We start from the raw sequence: 25,162 nt of genomic DNA, 5'->3' as shown, positions 1-25,162 counted from the left end.
AGAGCAGGAGCCCATAACAAGCTGTGATACACTCATTACCTCAACCAGGGAGCTCATACTCCAAGAGGCCAACCTTGAGGGCCTCGTTGTGGTCATTACACATTCTGGAGTGCTGCGAAAAAAGATTCAAAATTATTCAAAGTACACGTGATTAAACCAGAACTAACCTTCATTTTCAATTGTGTGGTTGGCATCTCCAAGACTCGTCGAACCTCAGGCCTCCCCACAGGCTGGGAAAGGGCCACACGTGCGTGGTTTAAATTTTTGTTGGTCAGGTCCATATGCATGACCAATGGGACCTGGTGCTGAAACAGATGTCCCGTATGCCGCACAAAACACAAAAACTCAAAAAGGCTGCAAAAACCCTGGGAGAAGCAAGAGAGACTGGAAGAGATTAAAAAAACAGGCGAGAGGACAGGGAGAAGTTAAAAATGAAATTCCCAATAAGGGAAAAGACAGAAAGCAGGAGGTATGCCTCAAAAATGTTTTATATTACAGAGGTGTGTTATGATGTATAAAAGTTTGGGGACCACTGCTCTCGCCAGCTAAACTAACCAACTCCATGCTTGCACACAAAGTATCTTACTAACCTGATATATTTGACACAGTTTTCTCTGCACTTTTAGAGTCAAATCTTCGCAATGTGGACTACTGCATAATGCATCTGTAAATACACCAGAATCATTTGCATTTATATAGCTCCCGTTAATGTAGGAAAACTTTTAATTAACAAGGCACTTCACAAGAGCTTGATGCACAAAGATTGGCACATAGAGGGTACTGTGAGAAGTTAATTAAAAGCTTTTTTCAAACTGCTCGGTTTTAAGGAGACTCTTAAAGGGGGAGCAAGAGGAGAGGAGAGGAAGCGGGCTCTGAAGGGGCTATCGGATCCTCAGGCCCAGATTGTTGAAGGGAAATGAAAAACAGTGACCTATATGTTTGGTTTTATTTTCAAGAAAGGATTTATAAAGTTGCTGAAAATTTGGAATCCACTTGCAATCACCCCAGTCATTCATTTTATTACAAAAGCCTGAGTCTGGCCAGTTTATGTCATTTTAACCCCTATTAAACATTCTCTGAAAAAAAAGAAAAAATAATAATTCTCAATCAAACTAATTGCCTTCACTCTGGCAACCAAGTCAGACACTGTGGAAATATTGAGATATTAGATTGACCCATGATCTTTAATGAGACAAGTTTCTGTTGCACTGGGAAAGCATCGGGGCCTCTGCATCCTTAAAAGGCAACCAAAGTGCTTGAAACATGATCCAAGTTTATAATTTATCATACTCGTATTGACTATTAATGTTGGTTTTGTCAAAGTGACAGAGCCCCAGTTTTGAAGAGGGCTCTTGAAACCTCTTCATTACAAATGTTTTTTTCTATTTATGGGATGTGGATGTCATTGGCTGGGCCGGCATTTACTGCCTATCCCGAAATGCTCTCCAATTCAGAGGGAATTTGAGAGTCAACCGTTCTGTTGAGGATCTGGAATCACATGTAGGTCAGACTAGAAGAGGATGGCAGATTTCTTTCCCTAACGGACATTAGTGAACCAGATGCGTCTTTACAATTGGCAATGGTTTCATGGTCATCAGTAGGCTTTTAATTCCAGATTTTTAGTGAATTCAAATTTCGGCATCTTCCGTGTTGGGAATTGTTAAGTTTATTTATTAGTGTCACAAGTAGGCTTACATTAACAATGCAATTAAGTTACTGTGAAAATCCCTTAATTGGCACACTCCAGTGCCTGTTCAGATACACTGAGGGAGAATGTAGCATGGCCAATGCATGTAATCGACACATCTTTATACCCAGGTCTCCAGTTCTTGACAGGGGTCTCTGGATTACTACTCTAGTGACAATGCCACTATGCCACCTCCTCCCCAGTGTTGTCGGCTGGCAGACATGAAGGAGGCTGCGGGGTACAGAAATGGTACTGCACAATGTCAAGTGTACCTCCTAACCTCTGTTTGTCATGCTGCTGGCTGACTTTTCCATTATACAAATGTACAGGAGGCTTCCACAGAAATGGCTGGATTTTGACATATCTGATGAATGGAAAGATCTCTGTGCAGAACACCACCAAGAATAGAAGCAAGAGAAATGAAATGATGGTGATTAGATGGCAGCAGTGTTGAGCTTTTTGGTAGGTAGGATGTTAAAGGATAAAAAAACCCAATGCGGTTAAATGGAGTTGAGATACAGATCAGCTCTGATTTAATTGAATATTGGGACTGGTTCGAGGGGCTCCTGCTCCTGTTACTGCAGAATTTCCCTTTGTAAAGCTTATAGATTTCAAGGGACAGGTTGAGCAAGGCAGATGACCCATAATTTTGAGGTGCTAAGTGTGATATCAAATAGTGAGTTTTTATTTTAGATAGTAAATGGTTTCTGAAATACGACCTCAGATAACCCCGTGTCCTGAATAGATCTCTGATGTCTAATGGTAAATCCACTTTGAGAAATTTGTTCAAATTCCTACTCTAAATGACTGTACTGTTATTCCTGGTAAAGATTTTATTGATGAGGATTTTGGCTGTGGGCAGCTAAAGGTTCAATCCTAATTCTCTCTTTGTGAGATGCACATCTTTGGACACTAAGGGGACAATTTAGCATGGCCAATCCACCCAATCTACACGTCTTGAGACACTAACGGGCAATTTACCACGGCCAATCCGCTTAACCTGAACATTTTCAGACACTAAAAGACAATTTAGCATTGCCAATCCACTTAATCTCCAAGTCTTTCACTCTGTGGAAAGAAACAAGAGAACCCAGAAGAAACCCACATAGAGACAGAGGCAACGTGCAAACTCCCCATAGAGTTATCAGTAGGCTGCTGTTACCACAGCAACAATGGCAGCCCTGTGCAATTTTAGGGCTATGATTTTTCAGAATTATTATTTAGGATTGTCACCATAAACCATGAATAGACTAATTACAAAGGCTAGCAAAAGATATCTGTTTATGGTGCAAAAATACTCTAAGAAGCCTGACAACACCAGGTTTAAGTCCAACCGATTTATTTGATAGTAAACTCGCAAGCTTTCGGGGTTGCGAGTTTATTATCAAATAAATCGGTTGGACTTAAACCTGGTGTTGTCAGACTTCTTACTGTGTTTACCCCAGTCCAATGCCGGCATCTCCACATCATGGCAAAAATACTCACCATAGTCATACATCAGAACAAGAGATGGGCCAGATGGATAGGATAGAGAACATTTACAGAGCCTGCAGAAATAAAACTTTGCTCGACTCATTCTTTTCCAGTCTTTGTGTCCCAGCACCATTCTTTATGACCTCAACACGGTTGACTTGACTGCAGCATAAGTATGACCAGGGTCACAGTTTTATTTGCAGGTGCTTGCTCTGCGTTGAAGTAGAAATGATCGAGAGCTTCGGGTTTTAGGTATCCAGATCACCAACAACCTCTCCTGGTCCCCCCCTGCCAACACTCCTGTTAAGAAAGCCCATCAATGCCTCTACTTTCTCAGAAGACTAAGGAAATTTGGCATGTCTGCTATGACTCTCACCAACTTTTAGGATGCACCATAGAAAGCATCCTTTCCGGTTGTATCACAGCTTGGTATGGGCTCCTACTCTGCCCAAGATCGCAAGAAACTACAAAATATTGTGAATGTAGCCCAATCCATCGCACAAACCAGCCTCCCATCCATTGACTCTGTCCACACTTCCCGCTGCCTTGGAAAAGCAGCCAGTATAATTAAGGACCCCACGCACCCCAGGTATACTCTCTTCCACTTTCCTCCGTCAAGAAAAAGATACAAAAGTCTGAGGTCATGCACCAACTGACTCAAGAAAAGCTTCTTCGCTGCTGCTGTCAGACACTTGAATGGACCCAATTCACACTAAGTTGATGTTTCTCTACACCCTAGCTATGACTGTAACACTACGTTCGCTGCTTTCCTTCTCTATCAACGGTACGCTTTGTCTGTATACCACATAAAAGACAAAACTTGTCACTGTAACCTAATAGATGTGACAATAATAAATCAAATCTCTTATCGGCCTGATTCTCGACAAGTGAAACGGGATTTAAAGGTAGTCATGAAATGTCACAGGGAAGTCTCCCATTGAAAACTGACAGTGTAAACTGGAGTGACTGAGAAAGGTCACAGAGTATACGTGGCTGGAGTAGGATAGAAAATGAGACTGGAAATCATCAAAAGTGAAATATTTGTTGGTGGGGCCGCATGGGTTAAACATCCTGGCAGCTGAGCAAATATATATCTGAGTAGGAATTTTTTAAATAGCAAAACTTTATAACTCCTGTAGTGGACATCGTTGTGCACAATTCGATCGATGTTAACATTAATACGCCACAAATGCTTAGTTGACTGTAAAGCAGATTAAGGTGGTCTGAGGTTATGTGTTTAGTAACAGGTTGCTTTTCTTTACTTTCGCAATAGAACTTAACTGGAAGCATGACAAAAATTTCATAACATTATGAAGACTCAGACATGTACTGTTCACTGCTACAAGTTTTTGTACTCTGGTCTTTCAGGCTTAGTGAGATATTTGTGTTTATAGGTGAGGGTATTATTATGGAAGCATTGGATCTTACAGTACAGTACGAGGCCATTTGGCCATTTATGCCTGTGCTGGCTCTTTGAAACAGAAAATTGTAACAAGACACTGACAAATTAAGTAAATGGCAAAGATGAGGTCGCCCACTTTGGAGCTTAAAAGGATAGAACAGGATGAAAAAAATAACTAGGAACAGTGAAAATGCAAAGAGACTTCAGGTTCCAGGTAGAGAGTTCGGACAGACTTGATGGGCTGAATGGCCTCTTCTGCATTGAATCTATGATACATAGATGTTTAAAATGTCAAGAACTGGAAGAAAAAAAGTCAAAAAATCTGACAGAATGTTGGCCTTTATATCCAAAGGAATAGAATACAAGGGGTAGCAATTATTTACAGCCAAGCAAAGACCTGGTTAGACCATACCCAGAGTATTCCGAGCAGTTCTGGGCACCACACCTTGGGATGGATACATTGGCCTTGGAGAGAGTACAGAGCAGATTGATACCCGGACTCCCCAAAGTTAAATTACGAGGAGCGATTAGACATAAGAACATAAGAACACAAGAAATAGGAGCAGGAGTAGGCCATCTAGCCCCTCGAGCCTGCCCCGCCATTCAATAAGATCATGGCTGATCTGTTGTGGCTCAGTTCCACTTTCCCGCCCTCTCCCCATAACCCTTAATCCCCTCTCTTATCAAGAACCCATCAACCCGCTTCTTAAAAATATTTAGCGAGGCAGCCTCCACCACTTCAACGGGCAGAGAATTCCAGAGATTCACCACCCTTTGAGTGAAGAAGTTCCTCCTCAACTCCGTTCTAAACCGCCTCCCCTTTATCTTGAGGCTGTGCCCCCTAGTCCTACTGTCTTTTTTGAGCGGGAAGAGTCTCTCCACCTCTATCCTATCCATCCCATTCATCATCTTATACGTCTCAATGAGATCTCCCCTCATTCTTCTAAACTCTAACGAGTACAAGCCTAGTTTATTCAGCCTCTCCTCATAGCTCAACCCCCTCAACTCCGGTATCAGCCTAGTAAACCTCCTCTGCACTCCCTCCAGGACCAAAATATCCTTGCGCAGGTGCGGCGCCCAAAACTGCACACAGTACTCCAGCTGCGGCCTCACCAATGCCCTATACAGCTGCAGCAAGACCTCCCTACTTTTATATTCAATCCCCCTCGCTATGAAGGCCACAAATTAGGTATTTCCTGGAAATTAAAAGGTTTGGGGGCGATTTGTTCCAAGTTTTCAGGACATTAAGGGAATACATAGAACAGAGGGAGAGTAACTATTTCTGAACAGAGGGAGAGTAACTATTTCTGAAGAGGGAGAGTAACTATTTCTGAACAGAGGGAGAGTAACTATTTCTGCTGGTTGTGGAATCTGGAACTGGGGGGGGGTCTAAAAATCGGAACCAGATCTTACAAGAATTAGGAAACATTTCTACACACAAAGAATGTAGAACACCTTTCCACAAATAGCAATTGATGTCAGATCAATTAGTAATTTTAACCCTGATAGATTTTTGTATTATATGATATGAAACAAATGATATATGGAGTTGGGTCACAGGTCAGCCATAGGTGTACCAGGTGGACTGCAGCGGTTCAAGAAGGCAGCTCATCACCACCTTCTCAAGGGCAATTAAGAATGACTAACAAATGCTGGCCTTGCCAGTGATGCTCAAGCATAGGGTTGCAGGGATAGGGCGGGGGAATGGTCTGGGTAAGATACTCTGCCAGAGAGTTGGTGCAGACTCAATGGGCCGAATAGCTTCTTCTGCACTGTAGGAATTCTATGCTTCTATGAATTGCTGGAACCCACATGTGTTTCCAATACTCCTATGAAGGAGCTATTCAATCAGTTCCACTCCTCTGCACACCCTCATGTGTAAACTGACACTGTGCTTTCAACCATTGGATAATTTTTCTTTATTTACTCTAGCCAACTGCTTCATGATTTCAAACACGCCTATCAGATCCCTTAGCATTCTCTGCTCACAGGAAAACAACCAGTCACTACACAGGCTGCATTTCATGGAGGTGGCCAGGGCCTAAAGTGAGGGGGCACACCCACTTTGGCTGTCGCAAGGCCCAGGATCATATTTGGCAGCAGCAGCTAATTAATTAGGCCTGCCCAATGAGAGGGCTGGTAGTTCACCTTTAAAATTGACCCATTTAGTTATATAACCTCTTCTCATTTTTAACTATCTTGGCCATCTGTCCTGTCTTGCTGTAAAGACATGTTTGGTTGAAGACACTATGTAAATGCATGTTGTGTTTTTTCAAAGTCTTCAATTTCATCTATGACCACCTGAAACCTGTGATCTTATTGTCTACCAAATAAATCTAATTTAATTGAAATCAGCCCTCCTTCACTTGAATATTTTCTAACATTCCACAGTTCTTTGCCCTCTCCCATAACAATCTCAGACCGCGTCTCTCCATACTATTCGACATGCTCGATTTGCTAAATTCAGTCGCCTGCACCGCTGCTGCTCTCCTTGTTTGGCTGAAAGCACAAAAGAGGAAATTAAAACGGGGCTCGTCCGGGATTTGAACCCGGGACCTCTCGCACCCTAAGCGAGAATCATACCCCTAGACCAACGAGCCAACGCACTGAAAAAGTATCGCTAGTATTTCATTTTTAGTATTATCCTGCGATATTGCTATTCCCCTGCAATCTGTATTTTGTATTTCCTGCTTGTCATGCACCTTGCTTTGCTGAGAGACCGCGGCTGATGTTGGCAGCAGGGAAGGTTCACTCATTTCCCTTGGCAGCGAAACGTAATACTATTCCCTCTCTGAGTGAACACCGCTAAATGTGATCAAGCAAGTTTCTTATTTAAATTAAAACCGGTAAAGAAACCGATACTCCCCCCGGTGTGTGTAAGGGAATTTAAACTTATAAAAACGCCAGGTTGGGTTTGTGACTCTTTCCCATCTGAGTAAGTTGCTGTGAACCGATGCATGTTGCTGGGGATCCTGTTTCTGTATCCTCTGCAATTTTAGCATCACTGCAGCAACTCTCTGTCCTCAGTAACACAACACTGCAGGGTAGCTGTGATGTTCGCTCCCAAAAACCGGATACTGTTGTTGCTGCAAGTCCAACCCCCAAATACTTTCTTTTATCAATTCCACTGGGTTTTTTTTTTACCCCGCATATGGCGGGGAATATAACAGCTCCCTCCACAGCATTAACAGTGCCTGCCCAGGACTCAGAGCGCTGCCACGTTGAGTGTGCCACAAAGCTAAATGTTTCCAGTCTCGCTGGAATTTGTATCATTGTGAGAAGTGCTACATTGAGCCCTGGCTCAGAAAGAGGTGTCCAGTTTCCCGCTGGCCGATCCGGGCAGCCAGAAGCTTGAGTTCTCCTTTTATAATGACTGCTCACATTCAACTGCTCCTTCCAAAAACATGCCGCATAATTCTCCCTGATCACAGTGTAGTACCATTAACTTTAGTGCGGCAGTAACGCTTAGGAGTCGGCTCGTTGGTCTAGGGGCATGATTCTCGGTTTGGGTCCGAGAGGTCCCGGGTTCAAATCCCGGACGAGCCCCATGTTTTAAAATCAGGTTCCCGGGAATAATTTTCAACTAAATTCCCAGGAATCATTTTCGAGGGACTTTACTGATTTTTTAATATATATATAGTTAAAACTGAAAAAGAAAGCAGAGGCTGCCGGGGATTTGAACCCATTGCTTTCCACACCTTCGGTAAGAACATCACCCCTAGACCAACACATTTGGGACACCGCATTGCAAACGCTACATTAGTCCCGCTGGAGATGTCATTCTATTGTGAGATTGCAGTTATTGTTCTAGGATGTTGGCCTCAGTGCCACTGATGGACCTCCTTCTGTGCTGTAATGATTCTAAGATTTGATTCTTGCCGTTCAATCTGAGTAAAATTGCACGGACCAATTTATTAATAATAATGATAAGACATTTGTACAATTAAACCTTGTTGCTGCAGCACTACGCACTAACATGTATCTTACCACTTTGTCGTTAGTTTAACGATCCGGACGCCCCCTACATTGCCACTCCATGGATTTTAAGGTAATGACATTAATCCCTTTTATGCGAATGGATGTTTCATTTGCATTTTTCCTGCTTTAAGGTGCACGGTACCTAAAATGCAGTGTTTTTTTGGAAACACCTCAGCAGCATCTGTCAAGTAACAATTCAAGGCTTTTGATCAGACCCAGGTCTGCCGAATTTTGACAGGAAGTTTTCTTTCCTTGTTATGTGTTAATTGTGTTCTGTACATAGCAGTCCAAAACGATCCTCCCCACATTGTAATTAATGAATGGAGAAACTAAACTCAGCAGGTCTGACAGCACCTGAGGAGAGAGACGCTGTCAGACCCGCTGAGTTTCTCCAGCATTTTCTATCTTTGTTTCGGATTCCAGCATCCGCAGTATTTTGCTCTTGTTTTATTGAGTTAATCAAACTTATTACTGAAGGGATTTATTCACTTGGCAATGAAGGAAACATGTTAAAAAGTGTTTGCGAAAACTAAAGCTCATTCAGGCATAAGATTGGTAAATTTCCCCAAAGTGTACGTTAGTTGATTGACATCTGAGGGTGCATTTATCCCACTGTAGCGCTGGTGACTTAGTAACTACAGTGTGAACGCAGCCCTTATCCAATGTGAAAACCTTGAAAACATCCGGAGAATGTGGAATTGTCTGGAAGAGATGTAAGCTCACCCATTCACACCTGATTTACATTTCAAGTTTAGCACAAGTGTGACTTTTTTTTTGGCTTTGCACCAGTGTGAGTGCATCATTATGAAGAACAGGCTGCCTGCCATTTCAGGTATGTGACCTTACATCACCTGCTGTTCACACTGTCAGGAACTACGGTTCTCACAATCCAATCTCCTGTAGCAGAAGAAGCAGAATAATGGCTCTTGATTTGATTTGAGTTATTATGATAGAATCATAGAGTCATAGAGTTGAGGAGGAACTTCTTCACTCAAAGGGTGGTGAATCTCTGGAATTCTCTGCCCGTTGAAGTGGTGGAGGCTACCTCGCTAAATATTTTTAAGACGCGGGTTGATGGGTTTTTGATAAGAGAGGGGATTAAGGGTTATGGGGAGAGGGCAGGAATGCGGAGCTGAGCCACGACAGATCAGCCATGATCTTATTGAATGGTGGGGCAGGCTTGAAGGGCTAGATGGCCTACTCCTGCTCCTATTTCTTATGTTCTTATAAAGCAATACAGCATCAAAATAGGCCCTTCGGCCCAACCAGTCCATGCTGACATTGGTGCCCTCCTCCCAGCTAAGCCCAATTGCCTGCATTTGGCCCATATCGCTCTAATCCTTTCCCATCCATGTACTTACCCACATGCTTTTTAAGTGTTGATATTGCACCAACCTCAACTACTTTCTCTGGCAGCTCATTCCATTTTCACACCACCCTCTGTATGAAGAAGTTGCCTCTCGGGTCCCTTTTAAACCTTTCCCCTCTCACCTTAAACCTATGCTCTCTAGATTTCAATTTCCATACCCAGGGGGAAAAAACTATGTGTGTTCATCTTATCTATGCCCTTCATGATTTTATACACCTCAGTAAGGTCACTCCTCATTCTCTTACATCCCAAGGAATAAAGTCCTAGCCTGGCCAACCGCTTCCTATAACTCAGGCCCACTCGTTCTGGCAACATCCTCGTAATCTTCCCTCCGTAACAGTGAAAAGTCTTCTTTCTTGCGCAGTACAGGCAAAGTATATCATTCATAGAGACGAAAAGGAGAGGATGCAGAATGTAATGTTACAATCATACCTAGGGTGTAGAGAAAGATCAATTTAATATAAAGTAGGCCCATTCAAAAGTCTGATGGCAGCAGGGAAGAAGCTGTTCTTGAGGCCTTGAATCACATAATAACTTTATATAGTGCCTTTACCATAGGGAAATGTCCCAAGATGCTTCATAGTAATGTGATCAGTTATAACTTGATACCAAGCCTTAGGGAGGATAAATTGGGATGGGTGAGTGAAACTTGGATGGAGAGAGTGAGAGATGGAAAAACAGAGCAGCTCAGGGAGGGAATTTGAGAACTTAGGACCTGTACAGCTGAAAGCACAGATATCAATGCTGAGACAATAAAAATGGGAGAGCATAGAATCTCGACAGTGCAGAAAGAGGCCAGTTGGCCTATCAGGTCTGCACTGACAACAATCCCAACTAGGCCCTATCCCCATAACCACGCATATTAACCTACACACCCCAGGACACTAAGAGACAATTTAGCATAGTTAATGCACCTAACCCACACATCTTTGGATGGTGGGAGGAACTGGAGCACCCGGAGGAAACCCACACAGACACAAGGAGGACATGCAAACTCCAGACAGGCAGCAACCCAAGTGGGAATCAAACCCAGGCAGCTATGAGGCAGCAGTGCTAACCACTGTACCACCATACCACCCACACTGAACAGAATCAGAATTGGGGGAGTGTAGAGTTCTTGGGACGTATTACAAAAATAGGAAGAGGTGAGACCATGGAGCAATTTAAACATGAAGATAAGAATGTTTTAAAATCAAGGTGTGGCTGGACCAGGAGCTAATGTAGCTCAGTGAATATATACACACCCAGTGATGGGTAAAAGGAACCTGGTGCAAGTTCGGATGTGGGCAGCAGTTTTGAAGGTGGAAGGTGCAATGCCAGCCAGTAGAGTAGATGGAGATAAACAGCAAGAATAAGGATTTGGCCAGTTGATGTGCTGAGGAGGGTGGAAACAATTCTTTACAATTGAACTTTACTCTGTAATGCCTTAAAATATTGTATCACAGAGATGGAAGCTAATGCCCTTTGCGATTGGTAAGGTATCGGGACAAAAGCTTTTGATCTGATTTATTATTGTCACATGTATTAACATTCGATGAAAAGTATTGTTTCTTGCGCGCTATACAGACAAAGCATACTGTTCATAGAGAAGGAAATGAGAGTGCAGAATGTAGTGTTACAGTCACAGCTAGGGCGCAGAGAAAGATCAACTTAATCGACGTAAGTCCGTTCAAAAGTCTGATGGCAGCAGGGAAGAAGCTGTTCTTGTGTCAGTTGGTTCGGATTTCAGACTTTTGTATCTCTTTCCCAAGGGAAGGAGGTAGAAGAGAGAGAGTCCAGGGAGCTTGGGGTCTTTAATTATGCTGGCTGCTTTTCCAAGGGCGCAGGAAGTGTAGACAGAATCAATGGATGGGAGGCTGATTTGTGTGATGGATTGGACTACATTCATGATCTTTGTAGTTCCTTGTGGTCTTGGGCATAGCAGGAGCCATACCAAGTGTGATACTGGTGAGAATGCTTTCTATGGTGCATTTGTAAAAGTTGGTGAGAGTCGTAGCTGACATGCCAAATTTCAAAATGACAAATCAAAGAGGTCTCCAGTCAGCCACATCATTTTGTGCTCAAAAGCCCAATTTTTCATGACTTTCCTCAAAATCTTAACAGTGGCAATCAGTCCCAGTGTCAAAAGCTTGAATGTCTGTCTTGAGGATCATTGAGTACACTGAGGTGTGATCTAATCAAAGCACTATACAGATTGAGGATATATGCCCATGTCTCTGACCCTAATGACTTCCTCATTCCTGTTGGGTACCTCATCGTACCATTGCATGTTTTTCCAGCTGTGTATCTCAGTACACTGTCCACCCTTTCAAGTTAATCCTGGTTGTTTCTTATGTGTCTGCCTTCCCTCTAATCCACTATTGAGGCAGAACCTTCACTAGAATCCTTATGCAAGTGATTCCAGTTCATCGCAGTTCTCTCCAGAAGCTACCCAATTGAGCTGTTGGCCACCAAACCCAACACATTCCCCATATTTCTGCTTGAGGTTGTGGAAATTGCTGTCATCCAATTTCTCCTTTCACATCCCATTAGGCGGTCCCCTCCATTGCTATGGCTTTAATGTTTATTAGGTATTTTGTTCCCATTAGGACCTCAAATGATGCAGTGAAGAATGTTTTTGACTCTGTAACAATGTACTAAGTCTAGAGGGCTGAATTAATCGAATACAGTGTTGAACACACAAAGACTAGAACAAAAGTTCAATTATATGTTTTTTAAAAGTACAGAAAATAAAAAGTAGCTTAGATCCATAAAATTGCTTCAGGAAATTAATGCCACTCTGTAAGTTGTCCTGAACAACCTGTTTCCTTTCTGCACTAAGAATTCAACAAAATGTCTGTATGTACAATGAGATTCATGAGAACTGGCCACTTATCTAGATGAATTAATCTTATATTATTAGTATTCCCACCGTTAGACCTGGTGAAAGCTATTACTGCCTAAAGGCTGCTAATTCAGATACAGCCTTAAAATCTTAGAATCCCTAAAGTGCAGGAAGAGGCTATTTGGCTCATTAAGTCTGCATCAATTCTTATCCAAGCCCATTCCATCCCTATAACTCCACGGTTTTTACCTTGCTAATCCTCCTACCTACATATCTTTGGATACTAAGATTATTGATTATTATTGTTACATGTATTAACATTAAATGAAAAGTATTGTTTCTTGTGCGCTATGCAGACAAAGCATACCGTTCGTAGAGAAGGAAACGAGAGTGCAGAATGTCATAGCTAGGGCGCAGAGAAAGATCAATTTAATCAGGGTGAGTCCATTTAAAAGTCTGATGGCAGCTGGGAAGAAGCAATTTAGCATGGCCAGTCCTCCTAACCTGTACATCTTTGGGCTGTGGGAGGAAATTGGAACATCCAAAAGAAACCCATGCAGACACAGAGGGAAGGTGCAAGCTCTACACAGATAATCACCCAAGGCCAGAATTGAACTCAGGTTCTTGGCAGTGTGAGACAGTACTGCTAACCATTGTGCCACCTTGACTATATTCAACCTGCAACAAGTAAAAGTAAGGATTTATACTCACAGGACATTGACAAGCTTATCAGAAGATAAGGTGGGGATCAACGTTCCATTAATTTTACTACAGAATAGGGATAACTAAAGTACAGCAAGATGCAACACTGGTGGACTTAAAAATTACTGAATGGAGATGGGAGGAAGTGCATGTGATTTATTTGTTGCAGTCCAAATAGAAATTTTGTTCTAAATTTACATGAAGATTCAACTAGTCTTGTGCTGACCTTAACCCCTGTCCAGGAAATTCAGATAAATGACATTATATTATGTCATGAAGTTTTGCTTTATGTCAAATAACAATTTTTAATCCAATGCTGGAAACTTTAATGGATGGTTTTTAAAAAACACAAAGACTCAAATGGCTTGGACACACAGTCCAAGATGGGTAGCCCCAGTTTGTTTTATGTTTCACATTCCAATTCTTTGGAGTGGAGTCAATCTGTCTGCAAATCAGCCAAAGACAATGACTTCAGGGGAGTGAGAAGGACTCATATCTCCTGTTTCAGTGGCATGGTATATATATATATATATATATGTATAAATGGCAACCACCGGAGGTATTCAACTGTTGGAGACAGGTCATTAAGACTAATTATATGGATAATGAGTCCCGAGCTAAATTAACTTCCAGATATGAGCCAATCAAGTCACAATGTCCTTCTTTGAATCCCCTAATGGCTGGAGAAGGCACCCAGTGTTGGGGGGGGGGAGGGGTGCCAGGGAGAGGACCCCCTCTTCGTGCTCATCGTCCCCCAAATGAAGCTGCTGATGCTGTTTACTCTCTCGCTCTCTCCTTCCCTCTCTCTCGGAAGTTTCATGTCCAGAATTGCAAAGTAACCATTCTGAGATATTTACTGCAACCTGAAATTTTCTGGGAATAAAATATGGAAATCTGCTCCATAGAAGTCCGATGTGGAGATGCTGGCGTTGGACTGGGGTAAACGCAGTAAGAAGTCTCACAACACCAGGTTAAAGCCCAACCAATATAAAGTCCAATCAGATAAATTGGTTGGACTTTAACCTGGTGTTGTGAGACTTCTTATCATACAAGTCTGCCCAGGAAAGCAAATAAAAAGAACAGCTGCAACATGGAATCACCACATCATTGTATTGAGACCAACCAAAGGACCATATGCTCTGTTCTTTAATCTTCTTCACAAACTATAAAGAACCCTTAAGCCATACTCTAATTCTGCTATTTGTACAAGTGTGTGCCCAGGTGAATTTGTGCATGACGTATGAGTGATGGTTGTGATTTCTCTCAGGATATACTTTCAATAAACATAGCTTGTTCTTTATTTAACAGAAAGAAAGCGTCTGACTAATTATTTCCCATCTGAAATCTTAAATAGCGGGAGTCTTGCAGAACTGGCAGAGCACGTCCTCAAAATCCTGTTACGGTCATACCTGGAGAGGGAGAATAGGGGAGTGATTTCATCCTTCCTCATGGGGGTTGTAAAAATATGGATCTTAATTTGGCTAAACTGTAAGCTGTAATCTGTTTGATTTGATCTGATTTATTATTATCGCATGTATTGTTATACAGTGACAATAATGATGATGTTGCAGCTGTTCTTTTCTGTTGCTTTCCTGGGTGGAGTTATATGGAGCAGATTTCCATATTTTATTCCCAAAAAACCTCAGTTTGCAGTAAACTTCTCTTCTCAGAATGGTTACTTTGCAATTCTGGACATGAAACTTCCAAGTGAGAGAGAGAGAGCAAACAGTATCAGCGGCTTCATTGTTTCTTGCGCACTATACAGACAAAGCATACTGTTCATAGAGAAGGAAATGACAGAGTGTAAAATGTAGTGTTACAGTCATAGCTAGGGTGTAGAGAAAGATCAACTTAATGTAGTCTATTCAAAAATCTGATGGCGGCAGGGAAGAAGCTGTTTTTGAGTCAGTTGGTACGTGACCTCAGACTGTTGTATCTTTTTCCCAACGGAAGAAGGTGGAAGAGAGAATATCTGGGGAGTGTGGGGCCCTTAATTATGCTGGCTGCTTTGGCGAGGCAACGGGAAGTGTTGACAAAGTCAATGGATGGGAGGCTGGTTTGCTGGAGGGATTGGGCTTCTCTTTGTAGCTCCTTGCGGTCTTGGACAGAGCAGGCACCATACCAAGCTGTGTTTGTGTGTGTGTAAACTTTGAGTGTGTGTTCAAAAGTTGGTGTGTACTTTATTATTTTACTTTGATTGGTTTAAGATTAAAAAAACTATCCTCTTTGTTAAATTCAAGAAATCCTCTCCCATTAGTTCTTTTATGATCACAGTGCATAAACAGTTAAGAAGTTTATTTATTAGTCACAATTAGCCTTACATTCACAGTGCAATGAAGTTACTGCGAAAATCCCCTAGTTGCTACGCTCCAGCACCTGTTCAGGTACACTGAGGGAGAATTTAGTATGTTCAGTGCACCTTACCTGCACATCTTTGGGCTGTAGGGGGAAACCATGCAGACACCTGGAGAATATGTGAACTCCACACAGACAATGACCCAAGCTGGCAATTGAACCCAGCTACCTGGCACTATGAGGCAGCAGTACTAACCACTGTGCCACTGTGCTAAAAGTGCTCACTGAGCTGGCAAATATATCCTTTCAAAAAAAAGCTGTAATAGTCAAACAAGAAGTGGACTGAGAGTGAAGCCATTCAGCCTCTCCCCACCTGGTCATGGCAATTGGGTGGATTCTAATGAATTATTGAAGCTTATTATATCAAACCAAATAAAATTACATATATTTAAACACAAAGATAAAAAAGCTTTCATCGGGAACCTAATCTCAGTAGATTGTGTTAATTTGTGAATGGTAACTCTTCCAACAACTGGAACGCAGTTCCTGAACTTATCCCAGCCTTGGTCCAAACATGGATAAGAGAGCTGAACTCAAGATCAGAGTGTGAGTCAATGGCCTTGACTATAGGGCAGTATTTAACCCAGTATGGGATCAAAGAGGCTTGATAACATTGGAATCAATGGAAATCACAGTGAAAAATCTCCACTGGTTGGAGTTATACCTGCACGAAGGATTTTGGTGGACATCAGTCATCTCAGTCCCGTGGCATCTTGACAGCGTTCTTCAGGGTAGTGTCCTCCCAGAGTCCAAAGATATGCAGGTTAGGTGGATTGGCCATACCAAGTTGCTTAGTGTCAGCATAAATACATGGAGTTATGGGGATAGAGCCTGGGTGGGATTGTTGACAATGCAGGCTCGATGGGCCAAATGGCTTCCTTCTGCACTGTAGGGATTCTATGAAATGGAAAGGTTGGAGGGGGAATTCAGACCTTGTGGCTGGTCATGTCTGGTGGAGTGAAGAAAATGGGGATACACAAGGAGGCCAGAGTTAAAGGATTATAATTTTGGATGAGCATATATTTACAGACGGTGAACGAGGGAAGGCTGGCCAAGCAAACATATTAATAGTTGGGTTTGGAGATGGACAAGTGCATGGATATATGTTTTAGAAGCTGAAGCAAGGCCAGGGAGAGAGACATTACAGAAATGGGGATGGCGAAGTTATGCCATCTTTTACCTAATCTGGCCTACATGTACCTCCAGATCCACATCAACGTGGTTGACTCTTAACTATCTCCTCAAGGCCAATTAGGAATGGGCAATAAATGTTGGCCCAGCCAGCAATATCCACATCCTCTGAACATTTTTAAAACTCTATTGCAGGAGATAAGCTTGATATAGGCATTGTGTTTTCACAGGGTTAGTCCTGATTGTGGATCACAAAGCGAGTTGCTTGGATCGTTTTATTCTTGTACGGCTGAGTGGTCTGCAGGATGTACTTTACTGGAAGGTGAAGTTCTCCTGCTGTGTAGAGCACAGCGTCCATTGTTAGACGTTTGAGGTCTTTAGCCTTGGGTCATTGTTTAACAGGACTGTCACGCTGGCTCACAAATCTACTGCAAATTTGTTAGATGACCAATTAACAGGATGTCAACACTGCAAAATGAAGTGCCACATTCTTTGATCTCCATGGCCACATGTCTTCTGAGTTTTCAGTCTCAGCCTCATGAATTCCCTCTGGGTTACCTCTGCGGTGCTGGGGTTTTGACTTGCACAGTTTACCAAGGTGTCCCTGTCCATTCAAGTGGGAGCACTGAGCAATGCCTGCAGGATGTTAATCTTTCCTATGAGGGCACTTTGCACTACAGCGCTGGCAAAGTCTCTCTGCTGCAGTACTGCTTTTCTTGACATGGGTGGTCCCTGCATTTCTGTGACCTGATATCATGAACTGAGAGTTGGTTTCACCCCTGAGGATGGCCTTGTGCTGTTCACGTAGTCCAGAAGGTCCATCAAGCTGGGTTGCCTTGTCCAGGCCAAGATAGCCCTCATCTCACTGGTCTGCTGAATTTTTACCGCAGTTTAGAGCAATGTTGTCCCACGTAGTATTTCCAGCCAAGGTCTCCAATTCTGTGGTGAGTCTGGGAAATGGGTGAATCCCAGCAGAGCTGTGGGAGTATGCAATTGTGAACCGTTTTGAAGATTTTCAGAAGTGTGGGTACACCTTTAAGAGATTACAGGCCTCCAAGATGATGTCCCTGTTCACTGCCAAACGATGGATCTTCCCATGCCTATGGTTTTCAGCGAGCTTTCCAAAAACGCACTTCCACATGTCAAAGAAAGATCTGGGATGGCTCTGTGGATCAACACAGTAAAAAGTCTGACAACACCAGGTTTTAGTCCAACCGATTTATCTGATAGTAGACTCACAAGCTTTCGGGTTAGTCCCTTCTTCAGGTGAATGGAGAGGTCTGGCCTCAGACAGAGCATATAAAGCACAGACAGTTTAGAGATTACTGATTAGAATGCGAATCCTTACACCTAACCTGCTGTTCAAGACCTGAAGTGGCCAACAGTGTGAGTGGAAGGAGCACTGATCACAGGTTACAGAGATGTGTATTGTCTCCAGACAGTACAGTAAGTGAGGTTTTGTAAAACCAGGCAAGTCACGGGGGTTACAGATAGTGCGACATGAACCCAAGATCCCTGTTGAGACCGTCCTCATGTGTGCGGAACTTGGCTATCAGTCTCTGCTCAGTGACTCTGCGCTGTCGTGTGTCATGAAGGCCACCTTGGAGAATGCTTACCCGAAGGTCAGAGGCTGAATGCCCGTGACCACTGAAGTGTTCGCCAACAGGAAGGGAACAGTCTTGCCTGGTGATTGTCGAGCAATGTTCATTCATCCGTTGTCGTAGCATCTGCATGGTCTCCCCAGTGTACCATGCTTCGGGACATCCTTTCTTGCAACGTATCAGGTAGACAATGTTGGCCGAGTTGCAAGAGTATTTACCATGTACCTGGTGGATGGTATTCTCACGTGTGATGGTGGTATCCATGTCAATGATCCGGCATGTCTTGCAGAGGTTGCTGTGGCAGGGTTGTGTGGTGTTGTGGTCACTGTTCTCCTGAAGGCTGGGTAGTTTGCTGCGAACAATGGTCTGTTTGAGGTTTTGTGGTTGTCTGAAGGCAAGAAGTGGGGGTGTGGGGATAGCCCTGGCGAGATGTTCGTCTTCATCAATGATATGTTGAAGACTCCGGAGAAGATGTCGTAGCTTCTCCGCTCCGGGGAAGTACTGGACGACGAAGGGTACTCTGTCCACTGTGTCCCGTGTTTGCCTTCTAAGGAGATCGGTGCGGTTTTTCACTGTGGCGCATCGGAACTGTCGATCTATAAGTCGAGCACCATACCCTGTTCTTATGAGGGCATCTTTCAGGGTCTGGAGGTGTCTGTCACGATCCTCCTCATCTGAGCAAATCCTGTGTATACGGAGGGCTTGTCCATAGGGAATGGCTTCTTTAATATGTTTAGGGTGGAAACTGGAGAAGTGGAGCATTGTGAGATTGTCTGTGGGCTTGCGGTACAGTGAGGTGCTGAGGTGACCGTCCTTAATGGAGATGCGTGTGTCCAAGAATGCAACTGATTCTGGGGAATAGTCCATGGTGAGTCTGATGGTGGGGTGGAATTTGTTGATATCATCATATAGTTGTTTCAGTGATTGTTCACCATGAGGCCAAAGGAAGAAAATGTCATCGATGTATCTAGTATATAGCATTGGTTGAAGATTCTGTGCAGTGAAGAAGTCTTGTTCGAACCTGTGCATGAAGATGTTGGCATATTGAGGTGCAAATTTGGTCCCCATGGCTGTTCCATGTGTCTGGATGAAAAACTGGTTGTTGAAGGTGAAGACATTGTGGTCCAGGATAAAGCGGATGAGTTGTAAAATTGCATCTGGAAACTGGCAGTTGTCAGCATTGAGTACTGAGGCAGTCGCAGCAATGCCATCATTGTGGGGGATGTTGGTGTAGAGCGCCGAGACATCCATTGTGACGAGGAGTGTCCCTGGTTCAACTGCTCTATGTGTGCTGAGTTTCAGTAGGAAGTCCGTAGTGTCGCGACAAAAGCTGGGGGTTCTTTGTACAATGGGTTTCAGGATGCCCTCAACGTAGCCGGAGAGGTTCTCACACAGAGTCCCATTGCCCGATACGATGGGACGGCCAGGTGTGTTTGCCTTGTGTATCTTTGGGAGGCAGTAGAGATCTCCAATGCGGGGAGTACGTGGAATGAGAGCACGGAGGGTGCTCTGAAGGTCCGGATCAAAGGTCTTGATCAGATTGTTGAGTTGACGAGTGTGTTCTTTGGTCGGATCTGTGGGTAACTGTCTGTAGTGTTCCTCATTGTTTAGTTGTCGGTACACTTCTTTACAGTAATCCGTTCTGTTCAGTATGATGATGGATCAACCCACTGTTGACTTAATTTAATCAGAAGACAGAGAGAAGAACCACAGGCTAGCAAATCAGATGATTGTGAGGTATGGACAAAATTAACTATTCATTTTTTTCTTTGCTGAACTCATGAACCACGTGTTTAGACTAACAGCACAGTGGCACAATGATTAGCACTGCTGTCTCACAGAGTCTGCACATTCTCCCCGTGTCTGCATAGGTTTCCTCCGGGTGCTCTAGTTTCCTCTCACAGTCCAAGTTAGGTGGATTGGACATGCTAAATGCACAGGGTTACAGGGATAGGGTAAAAGGGAGAGTCTGAGTGGAAGGCTCCTTCTCAGAGTCGGTTCAGACTCGATGGGCTGAATGGCCTCTTTCTGCATTGTGGGGATTCTGTGGATCTATGGAACCGGGGATTGGGATTAGTGATGGGTTTCTTTCAAACAGTGCTATGACTGAACAAATGAAAAGGAGTTTTGCAGGACTGGCTGGCCTTGAATTAAAGAAAATACATCTCAACCTTGCAGAATGTGAGTCTGCTTACTGAAGCTGGACTTCCAGGAGAGATTCAATGGAATATCTGTGCTGGAATAAAACTTCTTTCTGCTTCCAGACTCTTCTGTCTCTGGTGTTTAATTCTTTCTGGTGAATATTCTCCTTGTCTGTTGGGGGATAAAGGTTTTTGATGGAGATGCTGCCACCATGAAGAATCTTACTTCGGACACCATGAAGTAGGCTTCATTGACCTGAGTATTACAGCAAATCCTTATTAACTCATAACTACACACACACACACACAAACACACACACCACATATATACAGTGGAGAATACAGCTATGGAGTTGACTTCAGTCTCGGTCTTTCCACATCTCTGTTCATTTTTTCCAGACTGACCTTGGCTCTGGGTTGTGTGTTGTCTAACATCACTCAGTCCCACATTAACCCTGGAAGTACCAGACCCAAGCACTGCACGTGACACAGTGAAGCCGGAATTATACCGTTCCACCCAGTACGGAATCGGAGCGGGTGAGGGGCGGGCAACAGGAAGGTCCCTTGACCTCGGGCAGGATTTTACAGCTTCAGGACGAGCGAGGCCGTAAAGTCCTGCCTTGAGTGTCCAATCAAAGATGGAATTAGTGCCTAGGGAATGGAGTTTGTATTGTGACTGAAGGTACAGTCTTCCTAATGTTTCATTGGAGGGAATATTGGCTCAGTTCGGAATGGGTGTGACATGAGCAGTTTGACAATGGAGAGGCACAGAGAACTCGAGAGAGGGGTGGTGATGGGGCAGAACTGGGTGACATCAGTGTACACACAGAACGGCATGGTGGTACAGTGGTTAGCACTGCTGCCTTGTAATGCCAGGGCCCCAGGTTCAATTCCTGGCTTGGGTCACTGTCTGTGCAGAGTCTGTATGCCCTTGCTGTGTCTGTGTGGGTTTCCTCTGGATACTCCAGTTTCCTCCTGCAGTCTGAAAGACTAGGTGCATTGACCCAAACTGTGGTGACTAGGGGAATTTCACAGTAACTTCATTGCAATGTTAATGTAAGCCTTACTTGTGACAAATAAATAAACCTTACCTTACAATGTGTTATCAGATGATGCTGACAAACATTAACTTATCTCTTTCTTCTTTAGATGTTGATCAACCTGTTCCTTTCAGACATTTCCTATTTTTAAAGCACACGGGCTTTGCTATTTCTGTTGGCCACAATGATACATGAATGCTTGACATGTTTTTATGATATTCCTCTGAGCAATATTGTAACAATGATGTTAACCTGCTAAAATAGCTAAGAACAGTCATGTCAGCACATTCACCATTCAGCTGCTATTCCGGCAACTGTGAGGATGAGCCTATCTGGCTCTTTTATCCCTTTAGATCAAATAAATCTTTCTGCATGCGTAATTGTGAAGAATCTAGACTGCAAACAAAACAGAAATAGTCACCAGCACTCCACAGGGTCTGACTGAGGTTGGTAAAATTCCTATTGGTAGTTTGTATGACTCAGTACCTTTCCCCACATCTTCTCGAACCAGGTAGTGCGAGCTTTCTTTTCCCAGTGACTGCACTGTAGCAAAGGAGCCATCTCCACAACCTTCATTATCCCCGCACCTACCCCTCATCCTCTGCTGTCCCAGTCACTCCCTCAGGCTGAAACAGACTTTCAGTTCACAGCATATTATGTATCTAATATAAAATTCACAATTACTGGCTATACTCTCTCATGGAGAATAAACATTTGGCACAGCTATCGGACTTTCAATGAAATACTTGTTTCAATGAGTCATCAAATATTACAGCATTTATATAGCACCTTTCATGGCCACAGAATGTCTTGAAGTGCTTGTATTTTTGAAGTGTAGTCACTGTTGTTTTGTGGAAGGAGGCAAATCATGGTGCAGCTATATAAAATCTTGGTTAGGCCGCATTTGGAGTATTATGTGCATTTCAGGCTGCCAACTAGCAGAAGGATGGGGAAGCGTTGGAAAAAGTGCAAGGGATGTTCACCAGGGAGTTGCCTGGTCTCGAGGGCGTTGGCTATGAGGAGGGGTTGAATAAAATAGGATTGTTCTCACTGGAAAGCTGGAGGCTGAGGGGAGACCTGATAGAGGTCTACAAAATTATGAGAGGCATAAACCGAGTGGATATCAGAGGCTTTTTTCAGTATGTTTTTCCCAGGGTGGAGATGTCAATTACAAGGGGGGACGAGGGTGGAGGGGGGGAAGGTTTAAGGGAGGTATGCGGGGGAAGTTTTTCACACAGAGAATAGTTGGTACTCCAAAGGAGGTGGTGGAAGCAGGCACATTAGCAGAATTTCAGCGGCATCTGGGTGGGTATACTAGTAGGGAGGGAATAGAGAGATACGGTCCGAGTAAGAGCAGGAGGTTTTTTTTGATTTAGTTAGGGCATTATGATTGTCACAAACATAGTGGGCTGAAGGGCCCACCAGCCTCCGCATGCAAAGCATAATCATCCACCAATTTCACCAACTCCAGCATGATGCCACCACCAAACACATCTTCCTTTCACTCCCTCTGTCAGCATTCCACAGAGACTGTTCCCTCCGGAATAATATAGTCCACTCCTCCACTGTATCCAACCGCCTCTCCCGTCACTCATGGCACCTTCCCATGCAATCGCAGAAGGTGTAACACCTGCCCCTTTACCTCTCACCATCCAAGGTCCAAAACATTCATTCCAGGTTAAGCAGCGTTTCACTTGCACCTCTATTGCATTCGCTGCTCCCAATGTGGTCTCCTCTATATCAGAGAGACCAAGCGTAGATTGAGTGATCGCTTTGCTGAGCACCTTCAATCTGTGTGCAGTCAGGACCCTGACCTTCCTGCTGTTTGCCATTTTGTCACATGATCCTGCTCCCATGCCCTTATGTCTGCCCTTGGCCTGTTGCAATGTTCCAGTGAAACTCAACACAAACTGAAGGAACAGCATCTCATCTTCTGGCTGGGCACGTTACAGCCTGCCAGTCTCAATATCGAGTTCAGTAACTTTAGATGATTAGCTCTACCCCACCTCAACCCTTTTGTTTTCATTCCGTTTAATTTTTTGTATTTCTATATTGTCTTACTTCATTTTTCTTCCCATTGTTCTTTCCCTCTATTTTATCCCCCCTTTCCTTACCTTCTCTTCCCCTTTGCTTCCCCTTTCACCCTTTTTTTAAATTGTACCTCTCTCCTATCCGTCCCCCTCTCTGCCCGATCCTCCTACATCTTCACCTGTCACAGCTTACCCTCTGCTTTTAGCTTCTCTGCCGTTTGGCCACTCAGACTCTTTATTCTCTCTCTGGGCTGCCATTAGCAGCCTTTTCCCGTGGTTTCTGTGGCTATGACTCATCTTTCATTCCCTCCCCAGCGGTTTAAATATTTCTCACTTTCTCTGCCTTTTGGTTTCGACAAAGAGTCCTTTGGACTCGAAACATTAGCTGTTTTCTCTCCTAACCAGGCCTGCTGAGATTTTCCAGCATTTTCCTTTTGGTTTCAGATTCCAGCATCTGCAGGAATTTGCTTTTCCTGTGCTGTACTTTTCTTTGGTCTTTGTTCTTTGTTCTTTGTTTGGCAGCCAATTTGTACAAGTGTGTTCTCATAGACAGCAAAGTGTTAATAAGCAAACAATCTGTTTCTGGGATTTTTGGTGAAGGATAAATGTTGGCCAGGATACTCCCTCACTCTTCTTCAAAATAGTGGCTATAGGATCTTTTACATCCATCTATGAAGGCATAAGTGGCCTTGATTTACTAATCATCTGAAAGATAGCCCATCTGACAGTGCAGCACTCCTTCAGTACTGCACTGAAGTATCAGCCTTGATTTCTATATTCAAATCCATTGAATGGAAGCAGCATTGAGCCCATTAAGTTTGTGTCGCTATTTTTCTCCTAAGAATGTAACTAGTCTAAAACCACTTCTCTGCTCAATCTCCATAACCTCAAATATTCCTCTGCTTTGCATACTTCATTGTTGAATTAATTAAATGACTTAGCTTCACCGATCATTTGTAACAGAGAATTATAAATTCTAACCATCCTCGACATGAAGAACATTCTTTCTAGCTCCCCCCTTGCTTTTTTTTTAAGGTAATGCACTCTTGTCATCATCACCTCAATTAGTGGAAACAATCTCTCACTTTGAACATATCGTGACCTTTCCCAATCCTAAAGACTTTTGTAAAAATATATTTTATTCATAAAATATCTGAAAAAAATTACAAACATTTCAAAATGACCATCACACAAAGTGCAATAATATTTCTACATAGAAGATGATGCACACTGAGGGGCTTCGATTTAATAAATAGAGCATCACAGACATTTCAAAATGGTCATTACAAATTGTGTTTAAGTTGTCTATTAGAACAAGTTTCATTCTGAGGTGCTTTAATGCAATTGTAATATTCACTATACATATTCATACAGCCCAAGGGGTCCGTACAATTCTTAGCCCCTTTCCTGGCTGAAAGATCTTAGACAG

At 43.3% G+C, this 25,162-nt stretch overlaps 2 non-coding genes across 2 annotated transcripts; one reads left to right on the top strand and one right to left on the bottom strand.

The window, feature by feature from the left end:
- Window positions 1–7,090: 7,090 nt before the first annotated feature.
- trnap-agg (transfer RNA proline (anticodon AGG)) lies at window positions 7,091–7,162 on the bottom strand. Its single transcript has one exon. It is a non-coding gene; the product is annotated as a tRNA-Pro (tRNA).
- Window positions 7,163–8,036: 874 nt separating this feature from the next.
- On the top strand, window positions 8,037–8,108 carry trnap-ugg (transfer RNA proline (anticodon UGG)). Its single transcript has one exon. It is a non-coding gene; the product is annotated as a tRNA-Pro (tRNA).
- Window positions 8,109–25,162: the final 17,054 nt, after the last annotated feature.

The sequence above is a fragment of the Carcharhinus amblyrhynchos genome, chromosome 4 (genome assembly GCF_965287045.1).
Source record: "Carcharhinus amblyrhynchos chromosome 4, sCarAmb.v2.hapA, whole genome shotgun sequence".
Taxonomy (NCBI): Eukaryota; Metazoa; Chordata; class Chondrichthyes; order Carcharhiniformes; family Carcharhinidae; genus Carcharhinus; species Carcharhinus amblyrhynchos.
The sequence above is the reverse complement of the archived record's forward strand: the minus strand, read 5'-3'. Positions and strand labels throughout refer to the sequence as shown.